The 5897-nt window shown below is 55.7% G+C and overlaps 1 long non-coding RNA gene across 1 annotated transcript; it reads left to right on the top strand.

The window, feature by feature from the left end:
• Window positions 1-730: 730 nt before the first annotated feature.
• On the top strand, window positions 731-3061 carry LOC115509610. Its single transcript, XR_003967439.1, has 3 exons — window positions 731-1224; window positions 1693-1884; window positions 2382-3061. It is a non-coding gene; the product is annotated as an uncharacterized LOC115509610 (long non-coding RNA).
• Window positions 3062-5897: the final 2836 nt, after the last annotated feature.

Below are 5897 nucleotides of genomic sequence, written 5' to 3' on the forward strand. Positions count from 1 at the left end.
GTCCTTCATATGGGCTCCTTCAGCCCCCCAGCCCCCAAATTAACCACCGTTAATGGGCTGCAGTACGCATGTCCAGATTTCTCCCCCAAGATGTTTGTTTTCAGACTCCCTTTCACCAGACTAAATGTAATAAAGCTTTTACTTATGATCTATTTATTTCCCAAGTGCTGCTTCTCGTACAAGCAGGACAAGGCAGAAATTTTAAGGATAAAGTTCTAGAGAGTTCCGGAACACCTGGAACACGTTTGCACGATAGTCACGTTCCCCTGCTTGGACCCTGCCTCTTCCCTTCTCAGAAACATTCTACACAATTTTAAGAATTCTTTTCTGTGCCTCCTGTGTCCCCAAACTCCTCACCCCTGTGGCCAAGTCCATGAGTGATTCCGAACTGCTCATTAAATAAAAGTACATACGCTCTGTGTTCACACCAAAGTTCAAAGTGTAACGATCCATATAAAAAACAGCGTTTGCCCAACAGGTTAGCTGGCGTGTTCGAAAACGGATACTCCTTTGCCACCCATTGGCTGAAATCAGTGATAGCAAAAACTTAGGCAGAGGAGCTAGGCTGTTTATGTACTTTTTGGGTACAAGTTATCTTTATGACTTAGGGGAAGCCCAACGCATCATTAAGAGTGGATTAAATCACAGTTCACATACCAGTTGTTATCAGGCTTCAGAGTAACATAAATAAATAGAACAGCCAGCCGCGCGGAAAGAAGAAAAAGTTGGGGCCTCCTCTCCGATCCTAGTATCGGACAAAGTAGTAATTCACTCTCCTCTTCTTCCTGAGAATTGAGCTGATCATAGTAGCACGTTTCTTAGCCTTTCTGTTCTCTTCACTGGAAAAAAGGGGGTTGTGACATCGCCCCCTCCTAGGTTACCCGGATGATTCGAGAGCTAACTCAGGCCAAGTGCTTAGCTCACTCGGCTCACGGCCCCTTCCCGGTGTAGACCTGCTGACAATTCCAGCCCTTCTCACACCATTTCATCATTGAGCTCTTTTTCCCCTTGGGAACTTCAGATACCGAAGCGCTTACCACGTGCCTTGGGAAGATTCTGCGCTCAGGTTAGGGGCCTAGGGAACTGTTGAGCGGCAAGGCTGGTGACACTACACTTGGGAGGCACAGAGCAGACAGAAGAATTTCGAAAGACGGCGGTAGCACCTGCTGGCCTCCCTCGTTCCCTGCTGCCCTACAGGACCCTGACTTATTTCTAACTTCCAAGGTAGTTTTATATTGGCCGTTTCCCTATCTCTGTTTAAATCTATGACATTTCTGAGTAGCATTATGGATCATATCCGTCCCACACGTGGGACATGCCTGTTTGGTCGCAAGCATGCCCTGGAGGTAATGCTGGTAAGCCAAGAGAGCCGTCTGAACAGAAGGTACTCGAACATCTGCTTCCTGCAGCCAAGCCCTAGCGTGGCCTTCCCCACTCGCTGTATTTTGTGTGCTATGCACCATATACTCGGCCAGGACCCTTCTCCGCTTGGAGCCACGCTGGCTGACTGAGGGCTGATGACACGGACCCCCCCCCCCAGGGAACAATACCGCCCCAAACGCTAAAACGACAATGTTACAGAGGGCCGCGAGAACCTTCAAGGAACCCGCCGGGCGGGCAGGGGACCCAGGACAAAAGGCATTGTAAGCATCACTGTCAGGGGGAGGCAAGTGACCGACAATTGTACGACAGGCACTGAGTGAAACCGGGCTGGCCCATCACCACCCTGGGCACCGTGAGGAGACAAAGGAGCACTCGCCTCCGGGAGAGGATGCCATAGCCGCGGGCGCACCGGGGGCCACCTACGACGCGCAGAGCAAAGCTCCGGGTTCGAGGCCCAGCAGACACACAGCCCAGCTTACGTCTGTCGAGGCCACTTGAGGGGTAAGTAGGAGGCAGGTCATAATGGAGCGGGGACCGGGAATCGCTGGAAAAAGGTTTGGGAAGAGGGACATGGGAGGGCAGATCAAGGAAGGAACGGAGGCGAATCTGAGGAGTGTGGGTTGGACGAGAAGGTCGTGGGCCCGGGAGTTAATTGTTTATTTCATTCTAGACTAAATGCAGGCAACCTGCCTCGTGCTCTATCTCGATGCCCTAAGCAGCAGGGATCGTGAGTCCACCTGGCAGAAAGCGCCGCACACGCTCAGGGACAAATGGGATCCCACCTCTTACATTTCTAGTCTCCTGGGCTCCCCAGGCCTTTTGGCAGAAAGCCAACATCTCCCTCCTGGGGTATCCGTCAACACAGGGAGGTCTGTGGAGTCCGAAGGGAAGAGTCAGTTCAGATTCCACAGGGAACGGGGATCGGAGGCGGCACGTACTTACAGCCAGTTGCGGCCCGAAGATGCCGACACTGCTGAAATGTGACCTTGACCTTCCAGATTCTTCCAGAGACTGCCAGCCGTGCCCACTGCCTTGGGATCGAGTCCGGCTACACGGCGGCTCCAAACACCGTTGCCCAGATCTTTTAACCCCATCCACAGGCACAGTCAGGCTGGCAGCCTGGCCCGGGAACGCTGTTTCAACGTCGGCCACCTCACGGCCCCGACGGTGGTTTTCCTTCGTCGTGATCCACTCGCAAAGGCTCCTCTCCTTTCCCTGGTCAGTGGGGCTGCCTGGACCCTCCTGAAGGAAGGCGACCTTCTGAGGTGTCCCCTCAGAGGCCCCTCAAACAGGGCCCCTCAGAGGCTCCAAAGGGGTTTTCCTTGGCAAGCCCCCTAATGGGTTCCAAGATGGCTTCCCCTGGTGGCTCCCAAGAACGTCTGCCAAGAGGAAAGAAAACAAATACAATCTTTGGGGCAACTTCCCACTTCAGGAGCAAAGTTTAGAACACCGTAGGTTTGTCTCTGCTTTACCTCCTGCCTCCCTTCCATCCATGTCACCCTCCCCGCCCCACCCAGGCAGCTCTCTTCCTGCCATATCTCCTTGCCACCCCCCTACCCTCCACTCATCTCTCCCCATCTCTCCTTAAGCCCCTACATTTCTCCTCCAAGTCTACCTTGGTTTCCCCTCTCCATGGCCATCCTCCCACTTGGCCTTATATCTCCTTTAAAATTTTCATTTTTAATTGGTAGTTGAAATTTCTTTTCTTTTTTAATATTTTTTTTTAGTGTTTATTCACTTTTGAGAGAGAGCGACAGAACACGAGCGGGGGAGGGGCAGAGAGAGGAGACACAGAACCCGAAGCAGGCTCTAGGCCGCTCTAGGCTCTAGCTGTCAGCCCAGAGCCCGACGCGGGGCTCGAACCCACGAACCATGAGATGGTGACCTGAGCCGAAGTCGGACGCCCAACCGACAGAGCCCCCCAGGGGCCCCAGTAGTTGAAATTTCTAATCACAGATTTGTGGCCTAAACACTGGCAAAACTTTCTAGCTGCAAGAGTGTTGGAGCAATAACGCAAAATTACCAGAGAAGGCACTAAGTAGGTGGGGATTGTTCAAGCAGAAAAACTCATTTAAATGATCTAAAAGCGGTTGTTAGAACACGCTATTTTCCCACGACCTTCAAAGAACTATCTCCCCCGTGGAGTACTTATTGTAACAGAAACCCCAGACATAGTATTTAAAACCGGCGATCCGAGAATCTAAGTCACAAAGGCATTACTGCTGAGTTCGAGCCCTGCATCAGGCTCTGTGCTGACAGCATGGAGCCTGCTTGGGATTCTCTCTCTCCCTCTCTGCCCCTCCCCCATTGCACTCTCTCTCAATCTCTAATTAAACAATAAACTTAAAAAAAAAAAAAAGAAACTATTTCTCCTCTGAGGCTTTGGAAACCCATCAGAGCCTTCTCCTCAAGACTGTCTCCTGAGTTGTCTGTACAGAACCCCTTCCCCCCATCATCCAAATAAGTTTATCCGCAATCAGCAAAGAAGAAAATTCCATTAAAATTGTATTCAAATCTTGAAAAAAGCGAAAACAAAATAGGATGATTCCCTGGAATGTTGTAAAACCATACCTTAAAAAAAACAAAACAAAACAATCAACGTACGGCAGACTATCTTAATCACCCTTTGCTCCAAACTTGCATCGATTTTGGACCTAGCTGAAGACACCAACCAACTCCTTCTGGAGACCATCAAAATTATTAATTTCCATTAAAAAGAATTTATTGAGGTGAAATTCGCACGACAGGCAAGTCGCCCTTTTAAGCGAAAAGCCCGGCGGCGCACGGTGCGCTCCTGCCGGGTCCCTTTCTCCTTCGCTTTCCCCCCCGCTTCTCCCGCCCGCCCTGAGATGTTGGGGAAAGAACTTCGTAAGGTCTGGAAAGTCTGGAGATCGGGAGAAGACGCCAGCTGACCTGCAGCTCCCACTCCCGCCCGAGCCCAGCCCTCCCTCCCCTCCACGCTCCCACCAACCCCACCCGCTCCACCGGCTCCACTCTGCTTCCTTCGTGCCCCCTGTATCTCCTCCCCGGCGCCCCTTCCTACCTCTCCCCTTCTGTTCCATGGACTTCCACGCCCCACCCTTGTCTGGGCTCCCTGCCATTCTCAGTCCCGCTCACCAGAACCTCCGGAGCCGCCCCCCCCCCCCCACGGGCTCCCCCACTGCCCATCCACCGCCCTTGCCCATCTACCCACTCGTGCTTCCTAACTCCTCGGAGTTCTCCCTCCCTGGCACGCCCCCACCTTATCCACGTTCCTACCCCAACTCTCTGCACCCCCCCAGGTGGTCCCTCTACTCCCCCTTCCCATCCACCTGCCCCCGGGATCTCTCGGCGCCCCCTGCAGGTCCCGCTGCACGTTCCCTCCTCGTGCATTCCCCCCCCCCAGGTGCCCCCACCACTCCCCTTTCCCATCCACCTGCCCCCCGGGTCTCTCGGCGCCCTTTGCAGGTCCCATTTCCCTCCCTCGTGCATTCCCCCTCCCCCCATCTTAGTCCCTCCCCCACCCAGGTGCCCCCACTACTCTGTCCCTAGGGTCTCTCAGCGCCCCCTGCAGGTGCCCGTATACTTTCCCCCCTATCCGTCCACCGTGTGCCCCTTGCAGGTGGCCCCCATTTCCGCTCCATATCTATCCGGGTCTCGGCTCCCCCTGAGGGTGCCCCTCCGCCTCCAACGCCCCCATCGTCCCTTGCATCGACACTCTCCCCTGGCTCCGCCCCTTGCACGCTGAGCCCCTCTTTCCCGCCCAGCCCAGCGCCTGCGCGCTGCCGCATTGACCCTCGCATCCAAGCGGCCTGCGAGCTGCAGGCGGTAGCTGGCGGCACACGGCTCGCGGCTGGCTCGAGGCGGAGGCCACCCCGCTTCGAGAGACGGGGTGGGCTTGGCGCCCAGGCCACGCCTCCCGGGTGAGGGGCCGCCCCGGGGGCTGGACGCCAGGCCCCTCCGGGACACAGGCTGGTGCCACGTGGGCATGGGCGGGCGGGGCTGGGGGCTAGGCGTGGAGGGCCGGGGTCGGGTGGGATCGGGAGTGGGGGCGCCCCAAACGCCGAGGGTGTGCGTGCCCGGGGCTGAAGCTCCGCCGAGATTGCATGGGCTCCAGGCCCAAAGTGCACGCGGCACAGACGGCGCTCGATCTGGACGTGCCTGGTGGTGGAAAGTTTGCTCCGGCCCCCCCCCCCCCCACCTTGCACATGCGTTTGCTGAAAGCCTGCTCAGACCCGAGCTTTCTAGGCCTAGCGGCGTGCACGGCCCCGGACCCTGCTAAGCGCCCCCCCCCCTTTGCTAGGCCTGGAACGTGCATTTGCCAAAAGCCGACTTCAGGCCCAACCCCGTGGGTTCTAGAATCTTCTGGACTAATGCCGGCTTTAGCGTAAACCCTGTTTAGGCTCAGCCCCTTCCAGGCCTAGGCTGGATCAACTTAGTCCTGACTCGTAGGCCAGGACCTTGGCATGCCTTGATCGAACCGCCCTGTGCCCTACCAAGACGGCTCGCTTCTTTCTTTCACAGGCCACGTCACG

Source organism: Lynx canadensis, chromosome A3 (assembly GCF_007474595.2).
Source record: "Lynx canadensis isolate LIC74 chromosome A3, mLynCan4.pri.v2, whole genome shotgun sequence".
NCBI lineage: Eukaryota > Metazoa > Chordata > Mammalia > Carnivora > Felidae > Lynx > Lynx canadensis.